This window comes from Euprymna scolopes, chromosome 7 (genome assembly GCF_053919585.1).
Source record: "Euprymna scolopes isolate OS-2025 chromosome 7, ASM5391958v1, whole genome shotgun sequence".
NCBI lineage: Eukaryota > Metazoa > Mollusca > Cephalopoda > Sepiida > Sepiolidae > Euprymna > Euprymna scolopes.
In genome coordinates this window covers 22,538,116-22,560,123 of record NC_136488.1, presented here as the reverse complement: position 1 = coordinate 22,560,123, position 22,008 = coordinate 22,538,116, and the positions used below count along the sequence as shown (strand labels likewise).

The 22,008-nt window shown below is 31.2% G+C and overlaps 1 protein-coding gene across 1 annotated transcript in view; it reads left to right on the top strand.

Moving 5' to 3' along the window:
* LOC145279633 (monocarboxylate transporter 2-like) overlaps positions 1 to 22,008 on the top strand; it is a 160,751-nt gene that overhangs the window by 13,670 nt on the left and 125,073 nt on the right. The gene's annotated exons all lie outside the window — the stretch shown is intronic.

Here is a 22,008-nt window from a genome sequence, read left to right as displayed (position 1 = left end):
CAAGTTATTAAGTTAGATCCATGTCCAAGGAACCTATATCTAAAATTTCAAGTTTAGACCCAAAATTGGCGAAGGAGTTTGATAGAATTTTCAAAGGTCAAATCGTTGAACTTTGACCCCCTTAACAGCCAAATTTCTGGCTGAAAACAGATTACAAAGATTTTCCCAAATTTCCATACCCTGTATATCAAATTTCGAGCCTGTAGAATGAAAATTGACAGAGTTATTGTGTAGGGAAATGTACACAGACAGACACACAGACAGACAGACAGACAGACAGACAGACACTTTCACTTTTATAGATATATAGATAAGAATTGATAGAAAATTGACTCTATAATAATATATATGAAATTTGCATAAATTAAATATCATATTTAAGTGTATTTTAAGACTGAGTTACACTGGGCATCCTTGCTATCTTAGATAAATACTTTGGTAGTTTTAACAAAAGGACTTCAATAATATCTATGTACGGTGAACATCCACAGAATACCAATATCAAAATATTACATATAAAAGAGTCCTCTGTGAATTTCCACAGGTCTAACTAGTTAATTGATAATTTCATTAACCCTTATCACTTGGTAAGTCGTAATTTTTTAAAACAACAAAAAACATTGTTTTATTGTTATTGTAATTCGTTATTGTTGTTAATTTTCACCTATACTGAATGAATTAAATTGTAAGCATATCTCTTTTCTCCATACTTTAATGATAACTTATGCAAGTCGAAAGCTCGAACAGAAATGAATAAGCAAATAAATAAATAAACACTGAATTTTGGATGTTTACTTTATTCTTTATCTCAAGAATACATAAAAATAGTGTGCTTCCTGGAAAAGGTAATAAAAAACGGTATGAGTTTTCCATTTCTTTCAATACAGAGTGGAATGATAAAATTGTTGCCCTAGAAAAAATGACATGATTCCATTTCCATTTGATGAAAACCAGGTTTATTTTATTTTATTTTTTTTTTGCAGAGCATCTACTAGTTGGCCACATGTGTACAAATCCCAAGAGCGATAGGAACCTTCTGTCATGTCTGAAAGTGACACTATATTCAACGAGTGAGATTGGAGATGCACCGCTGTACAACTCATGCTCTCTACTAATCAAAGTTATGACAGCAGGACCATTGCCAGCACCCTCAAAATGCTAAATTGCCACAGGGGACGAGCCCAGGGTGATGAAAACAAAGTTTCCGATCACAGTTATGGTCTTTGGTGTGGTTTCAAGCGAGGTCCACATCATGCCACCTCACATCTTCGAAGTTTGCTTGAAAGTCAACACCAAAATGTACCTGGATGTGCTGAAGAGTGTGGAGACCCCCCATATTGTACATCAAGTGGTCGCTGGCAAACTCTGAGTGTGGCAGCAGGATTCTGTGCCGGACCCCATATCCAAAGAGATCCAGGCTTGGCTTCATAAAGAGTGCTACTTGTACTCTTCTTTCACTGGCCCTCCTCCATTCTCCGACCTGAACCTGCAGGACTACTTCATTTGGCCATGCATCGAGAACATTTGCCAAGCTCTCGCCGGTGCTTGTGGAAAAGGCATGCTCTGAGTTCTGGATCTATATCGAGACGGTGATTGAGGCTGAAGGCGGCTACATTGAATAGATGTCAGCTCTACTACATAATCAAGTTACCTGAATTGATTTTTTTTATAAACGTTTTAAAATAAAGCTGTAGCGTTGTTTTCTTTAGGGTGACACTATTATCACTCCACCCTCCACTGTTCAAATTAATATTCTTTCTGTTTTATTTGACTTCAGTCAAGGTTCTCAGAAATCAGGGGCCTCCCCCTCCCTTGTGCAAACAATTGATCTCTATATGAGATACATCGATATTCAAATATTCCATTAAAGTTCTTGATTTACTAACTTGAGAACATTATTTCCGTTTTTCTAATTGACCATTTAAATATGTTATATCTTTCTTGTAGTCTCTTGGTCTCAGTGTATTCCAGGACAAGAATTCATCTAGTCTAGTGGAGTATCCAGCTTTGTGCTGTTACTTGAGGTAACATCACTTGAAGAAGGTGCACCATTCCTTGTGTAACAAGTGTGGATTAGCTATACTGAGGAGATATTATTTGGGCCACAAATACTATGTGATTTTGAATATTTAGTCAGGGTTTACTTGTAGGAAAAAGTATTCTCATGGAAGGTTGTCTCGACAAACCCCTATACAGAAAGACCTTAGACACTCGAGGATAGTGTCTACTAGACATTCAAGCTCTATTCAGTAGCCATTCAAGTTCTTTCTAGTGGACATTCAAGCTCTCTCCAGTAGACATTCAAGCTCTTTCCAGTAGACATTCAAGCTCTCAACTATAAAACATTCTACGATTTGTGCAATCTACATATTTCACCTTGGTGTGTAAATGATAAGAAGGACACAAAATTTGAATGCAAGCTCATCTTAATTCCGTTTCTTCTTTTTAGAAATTCTATTTTGTTTCATTTTCATTTTTCTGGAATTCTTGTGGTTTTCCCCTCTATTTTTATGTTTGGAAATTCTAGTTCGTTTTCAGATTTTTATTTTTCATAAAAAATACACTGAAATTATTATTAAAACTAAAAATAAAACAAAATTCAATATTCTAACACATACTAAATCACTCGTGACTCGCCCGGCAATATTAGTTATATATATTATTGAATATATAACTTAATTTTTGACATTGTTGATAAATATGCTTTTGAGCATGACTAAACCGAATTTGCATGCCTGATAAACTCTCATCATAAATGTATTATTATCAGTTAATATTTGCACTGTTACTTACATTTAAACAAGTCACCAGCACCATTATCATTGTCGTCCATTGTCATTGTTGTCATCATCATCATCATCATCATCATCATCATCATCATCATCCTTGATTTAACATCTGTTTATATGCTGGCATGGTTGGACAGATTTTAGAAATCGATTCTCAAGTTTACCTACCTCTGATCATGTTTTTATTTATCCTTCTTTTCCTCATTTTTACACTTCTTTTCCAATGTTTCCCTTGATCTTCCCCTATGAACTGAACCTGCCACATCAAGTGTTCTACAACCACTAACCCCAAATTTCTTATCCATTCTTTTAATACCATCTGCACTTCTATTAAGGTAAGAGAACCCAGAGACGATTTTGGATGGAGTGTCTTTAGTCTTGGATGACCGTTTTAGTTGAGCATACTGTTGTATTGGTGACGGTCATAACGGGGATGGAGACAACATTTATAATAGCAGATAGATTATAAAGGCGAAGAGAGAAATGTTGATGAATAGTTCTTTAAACACAGAGGGGAGATACCTTATTGATGATGAGGTGGGGAATACAGTCAACACTTTGAAAAGGGGTTCATATAACATTCATTATACGATGAAGACAAAACACATTACCTTGCGGTTGATGACAAGCGAAGACAAAGGCTAACAAACAATATGAAGACATTTATTTCCAGTTGGTGATGAGAATGATAAGAATTCGATGCCAGGCAAAATTACTACATTGTCTTGTCTTTCCCTCCTTTGCGTTTTTTAATTTTTTTTTTTATTATTACTTATGTTCACCCCTTACAAAACGTAAGGGGCTACTATTTGGGGCCATGTCTAGGAAAGATTAACAAGATGTTGGTTTATGTTACATTTAAACTTCTGCATATCAGTACAGCCAGGGAAACAGACAGCAGGAAGGGAATTCCAAAGTCTAGCTATTCGAGGGAAGAAACGATTAGAATAGAAAGCTTTCTGGCATTTAGGGACAACAACAGTGAAGAGGTGAGATCTTATTGCTAAACGGGTTTGTCGAGGATATGTACATCGAGGGGGTACAAGTGAAATGAGTTCATCAGAACACATTCCATTAAAATATTTGTAAAGCAGGCACAGTGATGCAACATTGTGGTGATGAGACAGGGGCTGGAGCTTAGTTAATAAAGTGGGACCGATTAGATTGACAACTTTTTTTTGGACTTTAGCGAGAGACTAGTGGTAGATGCATCAGCCCAGATGTGGCAACAATACTCCATGCATGGGCGAATGGTGGCCTTGTAAAGGTACAGGATACTCTCAGGCATGAGTAGTTTTCTAGCTCGATAGAGGGAACCCAGCTTCTTTGCAGCAGTCTTTGCAATGTCCTCTATGTATTTATTCAAGTTCATATTGCCCACAAATGTTAGACGGAGGAGTTTGAAGGTAGAATTCTCAGGTAGGGTGTCATTTGTCATAGATATAGGGGGTTGGAGAGGCGTCTTGTAATTGATAAAGGAGAGCAGCTTAGTTTTACTAGTATCAAATGATTCCATCCATTTGTGACCCCATTCCACTATAGTCTTAGAAGAAGCTTAGGCTAACTCTCTCTCCAACTCAACTAACCTTTGACTGCTCTGTCTTTCCTCTCTCAACTGCCGACTGAACTCCCCCAGTAACTTAACTGTATAGATTGATTCTATATTTCTTTGTGACGTCAGAACACAGCCAAACATGCATGAGATGCACATGTACATGCGTATGCTTTCAACACGTGTCCTGGCGACACAAAGAAATTCCTTAATTGCATTGTTCCATTATTCCTCTGACCTAACTTTGTTTTTATAGCTATTTCTAACTACAATGGATAATCCCACTGCATTCCTGGAATCGTATCTATATGACAATATGTATTTGTTTTAACTTTTGATAACTGAGTTCGATTCCAGCATTCTCCTTTAATAATAATTATATTCAACCTTAATTACTTTGTTTCTCTAAATACCGGGATTTGTCCCCTTCAATATATAACAATACGAGACATTATGTATCATTCAACTGTAGTGTTAATACTTTGTGGATTTTCTTATTATAATGAATGGACATTTAATTGGTAGTGACATTCAAAGTGGTGTACCTTCCCTTTAGAGGGAAGATATTACAACAATATATTCAATTGCTGGTGAGAGATAATGCAACAATATATTTGTTACTGTGTTGGAGGGGAGATAATGGAAAAATATATTCATTTGTTGGAGGGAAAATAAGACAATATATCCGTTACTGTATTGGAGGGGAGATAATGTAACACCTGAGATGTCGAAAATTTTCTGTTTAGCCATGCCACTAATAAGGGTGCTGAAGGTAAACGATTTACTAGGCTGACGTTATCTGCCTGATAGTCAGGGACCCGAACCTTGGATTAACCACAAAGGAAACTGTCCTATCAGCAGGTGTAAAGTACAAGAGCTGCTGTATTACCATTTGGTGAATGGATTCTGGACAATGCAGTAGCTTCTGGTGGGGCTTCTCAATGCCATATTAGTGAGTAATTGTTACGGCTTTACCTTATCATGGTCTACAAAAAAAAATGCTTCTTTGCTTCTTTTTCTCACTTAATTTCCTTCTCTGTCCTGCTCTAACCAAGTCTGTTGACCTGTTCCACAAATCCCAAAACTCCATCATGAAAAGTTTCCAGAAAGAATACAAGATTAAACTCAGAACTCCAACTTCCAACGTAGACCCCCCACAACCATGTCTCCTTCAAAATCAGGGGGTCTACATTCCAAACCACATCACGTTATAAAAGCATATAAGTTATCAAAGGATACACACTCGAGAGGCAAAGCAATGAAAAGAATATGCTGTTGTCCTAGCCCTATTTATTATTAATTAACGATTAATTGATTTATCATTAATCGATTATTTATGTATTATTAAGCAATTATTTCTTTTATTATTTATCGATTATATATTTATTATTAATTTATTATTTTAGTAATCGATTGTTTTTATAAATTATAAATTATTATTACTCGAGTATTTATTTATTATTAATTATATACTTTTTATTAATCGATTATTTATTTATTTATAAATAATTGATGAGTGATTTATTATTAATCGATTAATGATTTATTTATTATAAATCATTAATTTAATTATTATTAACCAATTGTTTATTAATTATAAATCGACTATTTATTTATTAATTTCTTATTCATCGATTATTTTTTTAATTAATTTTTTTTATTATTACATTTTCACCCCAAACAAGGCACATTGCCACTTTGGTGTAGGGGACTACTATCAGGGGCAGCAACTACTGGGGCACTATGTTGGGATTTGGGCAGCAAGATGTCGGTTCACGTTACACTTGAATTTCTGCATGTCAGTACAGTTAGGGAAGCAGGGATCTGGAATGGAATTCCAGAGTCTAGCGGCTCTGGGGAAGAAACTACTGGAGTAGAAAGATCTTTTACATCTAGGGATCTCTACTGTGTGGGGATGGGATTTAGCTGCCTGTCTGGTTTGTCGAGGGTGTCTACGTCGTGGGGGCACAAGTGTCAGCAGTTCGTCAGAGGATTCACCATTAAAATACTTGTAGAACAGGCAGAGGGATGCAACGTTTCGTCGATGGGACAGAGGCTGAAGCTTAGATGCCAGTTCAGGGCCTATCAGATTGGCGACTCTCTTTTGAACCTTGTCTAGGAGCGAGAGACTAGCAGCAGATGCACCAGCCCAAATGTGACAACAATACTCCATACATGGGCGAATGGTGGCCTTATAAAGGTACAGGATGCTTTCAGGTGTCAGTAGTTTTCTAGCATGGTAGAGAGAGCCTACCTTTTTCGCAGCGGCCCTGGCAATGTTTTCAATATAATTGTTCCAACTCATGTTTCCTGTGAACGTTAGGCCAAGCAGTTTGAAAGATGTACTCTCAGACAGGGAGTCACTGGCCATTGCTATTGGTGGCAGAGAAGGTTTCTTGTAATTATTGAAGGAAACCAGTTTAGTCTTGGCAGCATTGAATGTGACCATCCATTTATGTCCCCATTCCACTACAGATTGGAGGTCATCCTCTAGTGCGTTTGCCATGCTTTTAGATATGTGTTCATTTATTTTCCTGTCATGCCTGTTATAGAGTGTAGTGTCATCAGCATATATAGCCATCTCAGAGGCAGTTTTGTTGGGGATTATTAATTCATTTATGACTATTGATTATTATTAATCAATTATTTATTAATTAATAATAATTTATTTATTTATTAATTTATTCATTCATTATTATTGATTTTGTAATTATTATAATCCGATTATTGATTTATTAATCGATTATTTACTTATTATAATTTGATCATTAGTGTATTTTTTTATTAATCTATTTTTATTAAATATTTACCGATTAATTGTTTTTTTGTTATTAACTTATTATTTATTTATTATCAATAGATTATTTATTACAAAAACGATTATTTAATATTCATTGGTCGATTATTTATTCATCATTATTCATCGATTCTTTATTTTTTATTAATCGATTAATTATTTTTAACTAATTATTTATTTATTTATAATGAATCCTTAATATTATATCGATAATTTATTTAGTATAAATCGATGTACTGTTATTTAATTGTTATAAATCGATGTACTGTTATTTAATTGTTAAAATTATTAATTAAGTTTTATCGATATATATATTAATTTATACATTATTGATTATTTATTAACAATTATTATCATTAATTAGATTATTCATTATTAATTAATCATTTATAAATTACTCATCAATTGTGTGTTATTAAGCGTTTATTTATTAATTGATTACGTTTTTAGTATTCACTTTTTATTATTAATAGATTATTTATCGATTATAATAGATTATTTATTATTTATCGATTATTAATAATTAAGCGATTATTTTATTTATTATTTACTATTTATTATATTTTATTTACTTTATTATTAATAGATTATTTATTCATTCATTATTAATAGATTATTTATTCATTGTTATTATTAATTCATACTCTTTTATTTATTTATTTAGTATAAAACGATTATTAATTTTTTATAAATTGGTTATTCATTTATTTATCAGTTAGTTTTTATTATTAATGAATTATGTATTTTTATCAATCGATATATTATTTATTAATTATTTATTTATTTTTATTAATTCATAAATTATTTATTATAAATCGATTATTGATTTATAATCAATCGATAGTTTACTAATTTTTATTAATCGATTATTTATTTATTATTAACCAATTTTATTTATTATGAATCGATTATTCATATATCATTAAAAGATTGTTTATTTAATTGATTATTATTATTATTATTATTATTATTATTAATCGATTATTTATTCATTTTAATCGTTTGTGTGTTATTATTAAACGATTCTTCATTTATCAATAATCGATTTTTTATTAATAATCGATTTTTTTTTATTTATTAATCTAATATTTATTATTAATCGATTATTTATTAATTCATTTTTAATCAAATGTTTATTTTTTATTATTAATCGATTGTTTATCAATTAATAGATTACTTTTTATTTATTACTAGCAGGGCTACCCGGCGTTGCTCGGGACTGTATAAACAATGAAAAAACAAAAGCAGATATTGAACATATGTTTTATTCTTAGGGGAGAGGAATCTTTCATCTCAAGTTTTAGCGTTACAAACAAACATTTGTCTTTTATATATATATAGATAATGACAGGTTTTTTGGGGTCCCTCCTCGAAGATAACTGATCAGTTGACCAACTTCTAGTGATCCGTTTGACGTGAAATTTCGATATTTGTCATCCGGGTGATGGGGCTTCGATATGATACCACATTTGTCAAGTTTGGTTCCGTCTTTCAAAAGTTTTAGCGTTACAAACAAACATACATACATACACACAGACGTTTGGCTTTTATATATATAGATGAATTGATAATTTATTTATTACTAGTGTGGGGTGGGGGGTCGCCAGGCTTTCCCCGATCATAAAATATGCTTAAATATGATATTTCAATTTTTCCAGATTTCGTATATAGAGTCGTGATTTCAAAAGTGAAAACAAAGTATTTGGGTGCCATCAGCTAGAATCAAAACCGAAGCTGTAGCATTCAAAGCTGGCAACGTTACCACTGTACCAACGTGATACGCTAGGTGTGTCAGAATATTTTGGGAATTTTTGACACCCCTAACATGAAACTGCAAATAAAATATAAAAACTCGTGATTTCTCCTTTTAAAGTGGGTTGTTTATTTTCTTTATGGAATATACTTCCAAAATAAACTATTAAAGTTTTAAAAAGAAATAATAGAAATATTATTTTTTATTTTTTAAAAACAGTGTTTACAAAGTGCCGGCGCGCTTTCATGCAGCCATTTTTTCTACGTAATGAAATCAATTGAATTATACGAGTTAATTTTTTTTTCAATTTTTAAACTTTAAAAATCTATCAAATTTTTTCTTGGCGTCTCCATTTTCAGCGATAAACTGTAGAAGTACCAAAAAGGTTTTATTTTTTTAAATCATGTTAATAAATATAAAACAATAAGGTTAGATTCGTTTCCTTAATTTCTTGATTACTCATTACTTGATCGACAAAATTAAAAACTAAAAACGAATAAAAATTAGTAAATAATTTGTAACAAAAACTGTCCGAAAATTAAACAAAATACTGAGGTAGATATAGTTTTAAAACGAGCCTCCCCCACACCCAAAAGAAAATAAATTTGTATATTTTAAAGTACTGCACAAGTACCTCCGAAATGACTTTTAAACAATACCCTCCCCTCCCGATGTCAAAAATGGCTTTCGAAATAATAACGTTATTATTTCAGCGCGGTACCAAAATTACATAAGACCGTGTTTTCTTTTTTGTTTCCCTTTACATTCTTGTGTTATTACATAACACAAGAATTATTTAAACTGAATTAATTTTTCTAAATAAAATAATTGCTTTCTTTGAATACACGTGTTTTCTTTCTTTATTTTTGTTTCGTAATGACACAAAAAGTGTTAAAACTAGAGTATTTTTTTAAATAAATATTTAGTTTCGTTTTTCGTATCTGGACTCCGTGATCAAGTTTATTTTTTTTTAAGCAAGAGTTAAAAATAATTAAAAAAAATATTATGGGGGTGCATGCATCATAGTCTCATTTAAAAACAATATCTCCTTCAAGAACGGTAATAAAATGTGTTTTCAATCGATATTTATTCAATAAGGGACCAGTTTTCCTACCTAGTAAAAAGGGGGGGGGGGAGTTTTTTGGGTAGGAGTTTTCCGGGTACGGGTTTTCCGGAGACGAGTTTTCTCGGGACGAGTTTTCCGGGAACCGATCCTCTTGGTGCCGGGAAAACTCGTCCCGGGAAAACTCGTCTCGGGAAAACTCGTCTCCGGAAAACTCGTCTCGGGAAAACTCGTCCCCTTTTGCTAGGTAGGAAAACTGGTCCCTTATTGAATAAATATCGATTGAAAACACATTTTATGATCGTTCTTGAAGGATATATTGTTTTTTAAAATAAATTATAGCCCCCCCCTAATATTTTTTTAATAATATTTTTACTTGTTTAATGTTTTTTTTGTGTGTTTTTAATAAAAGCGTTTATTATGTTCATAAACGAGACCGCATATTTTTTTTTAGTATTAATATAAAAAGAATTTACTTATATACTGTTGTTTATAAAAGGGTAAAATCGATTTTTCTACCTCGCCGACTATGTTGTTTATTTAATTTATTTGGAATCGGTTATTTGGTAAAGAAAAAAAAACAGAAAACAAACAAAAAACATGTCGAGTGTTACGGGAGAACGAGAAATAATGCCCGGTATATCACATCTTAGGGGGTCTTGATAATCGCTAAAAAATAGAAATTACTGAGCGAGATTTGGTTTTAAAAAGAAAATAATAAATTTTAATATTTTTAAAAATATAATTTAGAGAGAGAGGGGGATAAAACCTATATCTCCCTTCGAAAAGCAACCAACAAAAAATGAAATTAAAAAGATTCTTGATAAACGATAGCGGAGTTTTCAATAAAATTGATTAATAAATTTATTTAGTGATTACTTTCTCTCTTTCTTATTGATTTTAGAATTTTGAAGTAAAAATTTAAAAAATTAAAAATGAGTTAACGAGAGATTGTTAACACATGGCATCTCTCGCGCCAAAAAAATATTTCGTTTTTAATTTATTAGTTAATTTTTGCAAAATTTGACAGGACGACAATAAATGTTGATAATTGATAAAATCATAATTTTAAATAACGCATGAGTGCATGTTGTTTGACAGAAAACAAAAACATAACAACAAAAAACTATCATAATTAAAAAACAAAACCAAAAGCGTAACGAAGAATCGAATCGCTCCCTGTTTTTTTTAATTTTTGGGTTTTGTTCTTTTATTGTTTTTATGACTCCAAAAAACATCGTTAAAATAAGAACAAAAAAAAATTTGTAATTAACTTTGTATGAACATAATAAACGCTTTAAAATAAGTTAAACCACTAAGAACTTATCCAGTTATGTAGAAAACGGACACTTAGAAAATCGATTTTATTTAAAAAAAAAAAAAAAAAAAACATTAAACAAGTAAAAATATTTTTTTTTTAAATATTATGGGGGGGGGGGCTATAGTTTATTTTAAAAAACAATATCTCCTTCAAGAACGATCATAAAATGTGTTTTCAATCGATATTTATTCAATAAGGGACCAGTTTTCCTACCTAGCGAAAGGGGACGAGTTTTCCGGAGACGAGTTTTCCGGATACGAGTTTTCCGGAGACGAGTTTTCCCGGGACGAGTTTTCCTAAATTCGATCCTCTTATGTCGGACATTTTTTGTTCGGTGCCAGGAAAACTCGTCCCGGGAAAACTCGTCTCCGGAAAACTCGTCTCCGGAAAACTCGTCTCCGGAAAACTCGTCCCCTTTCGCTCGGTAGGAAAACTGGTCCCTTATTGAATAAATATCGATTGAAAACACATTTTATGATCGTTCTTGAAGGAGATATTGTTTTGTTTTTTTAAATAGACTATAGCCCCCCCCCCATAATATTTTAAAAAAAATATTTTACTTGTTTAATGTTTTTTTTTTTTTTTAAATAAAATCGATTTTCTAAGTGTCCGTTTTCTACCTAACTGGCTAAGTTCTTAGTGGTTCACTTATTTTAAAGCGTTTATTATGTTCATAAACGAGACCGCATATTTTTTATACTAATATAAAAAGAATTTACTTATTTACTGTTGTTATAAAAGGGTAAAATCGAGTTTTATACTTCGTCGACTATGTTGTGTGTTGTTTAATTTATTTGGAATTGTTTATTCGGTAAAGAAAAAAAAACACAGAAAACAAACAAAAAAACATGTCGAGTGTTACGTAAGAACGAGAAATAATGTCCGGTATATCACATCTTAAGAGTCTTGATAATCGCTAAAAAATAGAAAATTAAAGAAATTACTGAGGGAGATTTGGTTTTAAAAAGAAAATAATAAATTTTAGGGTTGTATTACTGTACTAGACAAAATACTATTAAAAAAAACACCGAATATATGTCAACATATGTCACGGTAATATATATTGAGCGAATTTCTAACAGGATTTTGTCTAGTTTATTATTTATAACACCTTTTCCCGAACTTACCGTGTTTAAGAGAGAGTCGGCCGCCATTTTGAATTTTCCAATACATCGGTAAACACTGCATGTTTTTCGAGCTGAATAAACATGTTAAATTGAATAAAAACACGAGAATTATATCCAGTTTGGTAGAAAAGTAACTTATCTTGCCTTTGATAACATTTATTTGTTATATATTTGTTTTTTAACTACTTTTTCGAATCTATGTGTACAGCAATACAAACCCAAATTTTAATATTTTTTAAAATATAATTTAGAGAGGGGGGGGGTTAAAACTATATCTCCCTCCGAAAAACAACCAACAAAAAATGAAATTAAAAAGATTCTTGATAAACGATAGCGGAGTTTTCAATAAAATTGATTAATAAATTTATTTAGTGATTACTTTTTCTCTGAATGATTGATTTTAGAATTTTGAAGTAAAAATTTAAAAAATTAAAAATGAGTTAACGAGAGATTGTTAGCACATACATGGCATCTCTCGCGCCAAAAAAATATTTCGCTTTTAATTTATTAGTTAATTTTTGCAAAATTTTACAGGACGACAATAAATGTGGATAATTGATAGAATTATAATTTTAAATAACGCATGAGTGCATACTGCATTTGGTATGAGAGAAAACGAAAACATAACAACAAAAAACCATCATAATTAAAAAACCAAAACAAAAAAGTAACGCTCCCAGTTTTTAATTTTTTTGTTTTGTTTTTTATTATTGTTTTTATGACTCCAAAAAACATCGTTAAAATAAGAACCAAAAAAATTGTAATTAACTTTGTATGAACATAGTAAACGCTTTAAAATAAGTGAAACCACTAAGAACTTAGCCAGTTAGGTAGAAAAAAAAAACATTAAACAAATAAAAATATTTTTTTAAAAATATTATGGGGGGGGGGCTATAGTCTATTTTAAAAAGCAATATCTCCTTCAAGAACGATCATAAAATGTGTTTTCAATCGATATTTATTCAATAAGGGACCAGGTTTCCTACCTAGCGAAAGGGGACGAGTTTTCCCGAGACGAGTTTTCCGGAGACGAGTTTTCTCGGGACGAGTTTTCCTAAATTCTTTTTGTTCATATGTAACACTCGACATTACTTCTTTTTTTTTTTTTTTTAACTAAATAAACTCTTTAAAACAAGTTGAAAGACCAAAAACTTTCAAAGCTAGGTAGAAAACAAAAACTTAGAAAAATTAATTTAATTTTTTTTAAACAACAGTAAACAAGTAAATATATATATTTTTTCAAAAATATTATGGGATGTATATTCTCTTTTAAAGACAATATCTCCTTCAAGAACGGTAGTAAAATGTGTTTTCAATCGATATTTATTCAATAAGGGACGAGTTTTCCTACCTAGCAAAAGGCGACGAGTTTTCCGGGGACGAGTTTTCCGGGGACGAGTTTTCCTAAATTCAATTTTGTTACCGCGCTGAAATAATAACGTTATTGTTTCGAAAGCCATTCTTAACATGAGGAGGGGAGGGGATCGTTTAAAAGTCATTACGGTGGCACTTTGTGCCGTATGCAGACGGCGGCTATTGTTAGAGGGCGATAACTCCAATTTCTTTTTGGTCAAATAACGCGGCAAATAAGTAACAAATAATTGTATCATTAAAATGTATATATAATTATAAAAACATTTATTTAAAAGTAAACGTATTTTTTTAGTGATTGTTCCCTCAAAGCATTTTCTTTCACTTTCTTCATCTCAGACTTTATTTTTAATCGCGCGTGTATTTATTTTATTTTTTTGAATTTTTTTTTCTTTGGGTAAATTTGATTCATACTTTTATTTCGTGCTTGTTTTTACTTTATTTTTATTTAATTTAATTTTTTATTTATTATTTTCTCCACTAAATATTATTGTTTTGTTAAATTATTTTTTCGTACATATTCAAATAATGCTTTTGTCCCTCCCTTTTTTAGCCTCAAATAGTGGTGCCCGGAAAACTCGTCCCGGGAAAACTCGTCCCGGGAAAACTCGTCTCCGGAAAACTCGTCCCCTTTCGCTACTACCCGTATTGAATAAATATCGATTGAAAACACATTTTATGATCGTTCTTGAAGGAATATTGTTTTTTAAAATAAACTATAGCCCTCCCCCCATAATATTTTTTAAACAATAAACTATAGCCCCCCCATACTATTTTTTAAACAATGTTTTTTTTTTTTTTTGTTTTTTAAATAAAATCGATTTTCTAAGTGTCCGTTTTCTACCTAACTGGCTAAGTTCTTAGTGGTTTCACTTATATCAAAGCGTTTATTATGTTCATACAAAGTTAATTACAATTTTTTTTTTGTTCTTATTTTAACGATGTTTTTTTGGAGTCATAAAAACAATAATTAAAAACAAAACCAAAAAATTAAAAAACAGGGAGCGATTCGATTTTTCGTTACTTTTTTGTTTTTTTGTTGTTATGTTTTTGTTTTCTCATGCGTTATTTAAAATTATAATTTTATCAATTATCAACATTTATTGTCGTCCTGTCAAATTTTGCACAAATTAACTAATAAATTAAAAACGAAATATTTTTTGGCGCGAGAGATGCCATGTACTAACAATCTCTCGTTAACTAATTTTTAATTTTTTTAAATTTTTACTTAAAAATTCTAAAATCAATCATTAAGAGAAAAAGTAATCACTAAATAAATTTATTAATCAATTTTCTTGAAACCCCCGCTATCGTTTATCAAGAATCTTTTTAATTTTATTTTTTGTTGGTTGTTTTTCGGAGGGAGATATAGGTTTACCCCCCCCCTCTCTCTCTCTCTAAATTATATTTTAAAAAATATTAAAATTTATTATTTTCTTTTTAAAACCAAATCTCCCTCGGTAATTTCTTTAATTTTCTATTTTTTAGCGATTATCAAGACCCCTAAGATGTGATATACCGGACATTATTTCCCGTTCGGGTTTGTATTACTGTACACATAGATTCGAAAAAGTTGTCAAAAAACAAATATATAACAATTATTTGTTATATATTTGTTTTTTGACAACTTTTTCGAATTACTTTTCTACCAAACTGGATATAACTGTCGTGTTTTTATTCAATTTAACATGTTTATTCAGCTCAAAAAGCATACAGTGTTTGCCGATGTATTGGAAAATTCAAAATGGCGGCCGACTCTCTCTTTAACACGGTAAGTTCGGGAAAAGGTGTTATAAATAATAAACTAGACAAAATACTATTAAAAAACCACCGAATATATGTCAAGTTATGTCACGGTAACATATATTGAGCAAATTTCTAACAGTATTTTGTCTAGTTTATTATTTATTACACCTTTTTCCGAACTTACCGTGTTAAAGAGAGAGTCGGCCGCCATTTTAAATTTTCCAATACATCGGTAAACACTGTATGCTTTTCGACCTGAATAAACATGTTAAATTGAATAAAAACACGAAAATTATATCCAGTTTGGTAGAAAAGTAATTTATCTTGCCTTTGATAACATTTACTTTATATTTGTTTTTTGACAACTTTTTCGAATCTATGTGTACAGTAATACGGTGCCGGGAAAACTCGTCCCGGGAAAACTCGTCTCGGGAAAACTCGCCCCTTTTCGCTAGGTAGGAAAACTGGTCCCTTATTGAATAAATATCGATTGAAAACACATTTTATGATCGTTCTTGAAGGAGATATTGTTTTTTAAAATAAACTATAGCCCCCCCCCTAATATTTAAAAAAAAATATTTTTACTTGTTTAATGTTTTTTTTTTTTTTAAAATAAAATCGATTTTCTAAGTGTCCGTTTTCTACCTAACTGGCTAAGTTCTTAGTGGTTTAACTTATTTTAAAGCGTTTATTATGTTCATACAAAGTTAATTACAAATTTTTTTTTTGTTCTTATTTTAACGATGTTTTTTGTTTAACAATAAAAAAACAAAACCCAAAAATTAAAAAACAGGGAGCGATTCGATTCTTCGTTACTTTTTTGTTTTGTTTTTTAATCATGATAGTTTTTTGTTGTTATGTTTTTGTTTTCTGTCATACCAAATGCACTCATGCGTTATTTAAAATTATGATTTTATCAATTATCAACATTTATTGTCGTCCTGTCAAATTTTGCAAAAATTAACTAATAAATTAAAAGCGAAATATTTTTTTGGCGCGAGAGATGCCATGTGCCACATGGCCCATGTGCTAACAATCTCTCATTTCTAATTTCTATTTTTTAGCGATTATCAAGATGTGATATACCGGGCATTATTTCTCGTTCTCCCGTAACACTCGACATGTTTTTTGTTTGTTTTCTGTTTTTTTTTTCTTTACCAAATAACCGATTCCAAATAAATTAAATAAACAACATAGTCGGCGAGGTAGAAAAATCGATTTTACCCTTTTATAAACAACAGTATATAAGTAAATTCTTTTTATATTAATATAAAAAAAAATATATGCGGTCTCGTTTATGAACATAATAAACGCTTTTATTAAAAACACACAAAAAAAAATTAAACAAGTAAAAATATTTTTAAAAAAATATTATGGGGGGCGGAGGGGCTATAGTTTATTTTAAAAAACAATATCTCCTTCAAGAACGTGTTTTCAATCGATATTTATTCAATAAGGGACCAGTTTTCCTACCTAGCAAAAGGGGACGAGTTTTCCCGAGACGAGTTTTCCGGAGACGAGTTTTCCCGGGACGAGTTTTCCCGGCACCATTTTTTCAAATATAATTTAGAGAGAGAGGGGGGGGGGATAAAGCCTATATCTCCCTTCGAAGGTGCCCGGAAAACTCGTCCCGGGAAAACTCGTCTCGGGAAAACTCGTCTCCGGAAAACTCGTCTCGGGAAAACTCGTCCCCTTTCGCTAGGTAGGAAAACTGGTCCCTTATTGAATAAATATCGATTGATACATTTTATGATCGTTCTTGAAGGAGAAATTGTTTTTTTTAAATAGACTATAGCCCCCCCCCCCATAATATTAAAAAAAAATTTTTTTACTTGTTTGATGTTTTTTTTTTTTTTTTAAATAAAATCGATTTTCTAAGTGTCCGTTTTCTACCTAACTGGCTAAGTTCTTAGTGGTTTCACTTATTTTAAAGCGTTTATTATGTTCATAAACGAGACCGCATATTTTTTTATATTAATATAAAAAGAATTTACTTATTTACTGTTGTTATAAAAGGGTAAAATCGATTTGGGTTTGTATTACTGTACACATAGATTCGAAAAAATTGTCAAAAAACAAATATATAACAAATAAATGTTTTCAAAGGCAAGATAAGTTACTTTCCTACCAAACTGGATATATTTTTCGTGTTTTTATTCAATGTAACATGTTTATTCAGCTCGAAAAACATACAGTGTTTACCGATGTATTGGACAATTCAAAATAGCGGCCGACTCTCTCTTAAACACAGTAAGTTCGGGAATAGGTGTTATAAATAATAAACTAGACAAAATACTATTAAAAAAACACCGAATATATGTCAACCTATGTCACGGTAATATATATTGAGCGAATTTCTAACAGTATTTTGTCTAGTTTATTATTTTTCGAATCTATGTGTACAGTAATACAACCAACCAACCAACAAAAAATGAAATTAAAAAAAGATTCTTGATAAACGATAGCGGAGTTTTCAATAAAATTGATTAATAAATTTATTTAGTGATTACTTTTTCTCTGAATGATTGATTTTAGAATTTTGAAGTAAAAATTAAAAAATTAAAAATGAGTTAACGAGAGATTGTTAGCACATGGCATCTCTCGCGCCAAAAAAAATATTTCGCTTTTGATTTATTAGTTAATTTTTGCAAAATTTGACGGGACGACAATAAATGTTGATAATTGATAGAATTATAATTTTAAATAACGCATGAGTGCATTGCATTTGGTATGAGAGAAAACGAAAATATAACAACAAAAAACTATCATAATTAAAAAACCAAAACAAAAAAGTAACGCTCCCAATTTTTAATTTTTTTGTTTTGTTTTTTTATTATTGTTTTTATGACTCAAAAAACATCGTTAAAATAAGAACCAAAATTTTTTTTAATTAACTTTGTATGAACATAATAAACGCTTTAAAATAAGTGAAACCACTAAGAACTTAGCCAGTTAGGTAGAAAAAAAAAACATTAAACAAATAAAAATATTTTTTAAAAATATTATGGGGGGGCTATAGTCTATTTTAAAAAGCAATATCTCCTTCAAGAACGATCATAAAATGTGTTTTCAATCGATATTTATTCAATACGGGACCAGTTTTCCTACCTAGCGAAAGGGGACGAGTTTTCCCGAGACGAGTTTTCCGGAGACGAGTTTTCCCGAGACGAGTTTTCCCGAGACGAGTTTTCCCGGGACGAGTTTTCCTAAATTCTCAAATAGTACCTTCAAAAAGTTTTCGTGATTAAATAAACCAAACATCTTTTGGGCATGCGCTTTGAAGGAGTAATGATTAAATAAAAACACCAGGGCCCACGTTCCCGTGAAGTACCAAATTTTCTAAATAAAATATTTGTTTTATTATTTGATAATACAAGAAGTGTTTTCTTTTTTTGTTTGTTTCGTAATAACACAGGAAATGTTAAAAACTAGACTATTTTTTTTTTTAAATATATCGTTTCGTTTTTCGTGTCTTCCGTTCGGTTTCGTTACATAAGCAACCGTATCCACGTCCGGTAGCTTGATTTTTTCCCCGAGCAGTGATCTTGGACATTACCTAAAAATATACAAATTTATTATCCCGGGGGGGGGGGGCGTTTTAAAACTATAATCTACCTCAGTATTTTCTTTGATTTTCTATTTTTGAGTGATTATCGAGACTCCTAAGATGTGATTATCTCATGTCGGACATTTTTTGTACAAAACACTCTACAATACTTGTTTTTTTTAAAACTAAATAAACGCTTTAAAATAAGTTGAACCACCGAAAACTTTCAAAGCTAAGTAGAAAACGAACGGTACTCATTGTGTGTTGAGTTCCATGGCGACCAACAGAAAAATTTACTGGGTAAATGTTTACTTTGAATTTAGGAAAACTCGTCCCGGGAAAACTCGTCTCGGGAAAACTCGTCTCGGGAAAACTCGTCTCGGGAAAACTCGTCCCCTTTCGCTAGGTAGGAAAACTGGTCCCTAATTGAATAAATATCGATTGAAAACACATTTTATGATCGTTCTTGAAGGAGATATTGTTTTTTTAAAATAAACTATAGCCCCCCCCCCATAATATTTTTTTTAAATATTTTTACTTGTTTAATTTTTTTTTTTTTTTAAATAAAATCGATTTTCTAAGTGTCCGTTTTCTACCTAACTGGCTAAGTTCTTAGTGGTTTAACTTATTTTAAAGCGTTTATTATGTTCATACAAAGTTAATTACAAATTTTTTTTTGTTCTTATTTTAACGATGTTTTTTGGAGTCATGAAAACAATAAAAAAAACAAAACCCAAAAATTAAAAAACAGGGAGCGATTCGATTCTTCGTTACGCTTTTGGTTTTGGTTTTTAATTATGATAGTTCTTTGTTGTTATGTTTTTGTTTTCTGTCATACCAAATGCACTCATGCGTTATTTAAAATTATGATTTTATCAATTATCAACATTTATTGTCGTCCTGTCAAATTTTGCAAAAATTAACTAATAAATTAAAAACGAAATATTTTTTTGGCGCGAGAGATGCCATGTGCTAACAATCTCTCGTTAACTCATTTTTAATTTTTTTTAATTTTTACTTCAAAATTCTAAAATCAATCATTAAGAGAGAAAGTAATCACTAAATAAATTTATTAATCAATTTTATTGAAAACTCCGCTATCGTTTATCAAGAATCTTTTTAATTTCATTTTTTGTTGGTTACTTTTCGAAGGGAGATATAGGTTTTATGCCCCCCTCTCTCTCTAAATTATATTTTTAAAAATATTAAAATTTATTATTTTCTTTTTAAAACCAAATCTCCCTTAGTAATTTCTTTAATTTTCTATTTTTTAGCGATTATCAAGACCCCCTAAGATGTGATACCGGGCATTATTTCTCGTTCTCCCGTAACACTCGACCGACATGTTTTTTGTTTGTTTTCTGTTTGTTTTTTCTTTACCAAATAAACGATTCCAAATAAATTAAATAAACAACATAGTCGGCGAGGTAGAAAAATCGATTTTACCCTTTTATAAACAACAGTATATAAATAAATTCTTTTTATATTAATATAAAAAAAAATATGCGGTCTCGTTTATGAACATAATAAACGCTTTTATTAAAAACACAAAAAAAAACATTAAACAAGTAAAAATATTTTTTAAAAAATATTATGAGGGGGGGGGGCTATAGTTTATTTTAAAAAACAATATCTCCTTCAAGAACGATCATAAAATGTGTTTTCAATCGATATTTATTCAATAAGGGACCAGTTTTCCTACCTAGCGAAAGGGGACGAGTTTTCCCGAGACGAGTTTTCCGGAGACGAGTTTTCCCGAGACGAGTTTTCCCGAGACGAGTTTTCCCGGGACGAGTTTTCCCGGCACCGTTTACTTTAACTAGAATAGAATAGAACACCGCCAATAAAATTTGTTTTTTTTATATGTTTGGGGGGTCGCTGACAACGAATTTGATATTCAAACCCGGCGCCAATTTACTGTTTGCAATGGTATTAACCTCTGAACCCTTGGACTATTTTGTGGCAACTCATCGCCATCGTTTTGCTATTCTTACATGATGCGTTCGCGCATGGACGCGCGTAGTAAGGTCACTTGTCGCATCGCGGAAGAATTTTTTAGCAGACATTTAAAAGTTTTCAAAAACAAAATGTGGTTCATTTGTCTGTGTTATGTAGTTTTTTGATGCTTTTTTTCATTGTTCTAAAAAATTAAGTTTTCACGAGCGGTCTGTCTACAAAAGCATTTTTATTTTATTTTTTGGAGGGGGAGGATCAGTTATAAAACTCGTACAATATTTAACAGGTGCTTGTGGACCTAATCTAAAAAAATACCAATATTTTAAAAAATAGTATGGGATGTGTATTCTCTTTTAAAGACAATATCTTCTTCAAGAACGGTCATAAAATGTGTTTGCAATCGATATTTATTCAATAAGGGACCAGTTTTCCTACTTAGTAAAAGGGTACGAGTTTTCCGGGTACGAGTTTTCTGGTGACGAGTTTTCCGGGGACGAGTTATGGTTGTACAACACCGCAATTGTTTTTTCGAGCTGTCTGTAAAAAAAAAAAAAAAAAAAAAAGAAGAAGAAATACTTGATGAAATTAAGTGTAATTTTGTTTCGGAGAACTTCATTCCTCATTCCATAACGGATACGCGCAATTTAAACTTTTTCCGATATTTTCATTTTTTTTAATGTCTTGATTAAACTGTACAAGTATTGGAAATTATATATATATATATAAAAAAAAAAAAAAGTAAATTTTTACGACGTGCCCCAGTGGCCCACTGGCTCGGCGTATTATAAACAACCTCCCCATATTAAGAACGACTTTCGAAATAATCACCCCCAACCTCAAAAGCCGTTCTGAACATGGGGAGGTTAGAGGGGGTATTTCGAAAGCCGTTCTTAACATGGGATGGTTGGGGGTGTTTACACTGAGGAAGGTCATAAAAAAATTGCAATTATTAAAAAAAAAAAAAATACAGGTGTTCGTTATCAATT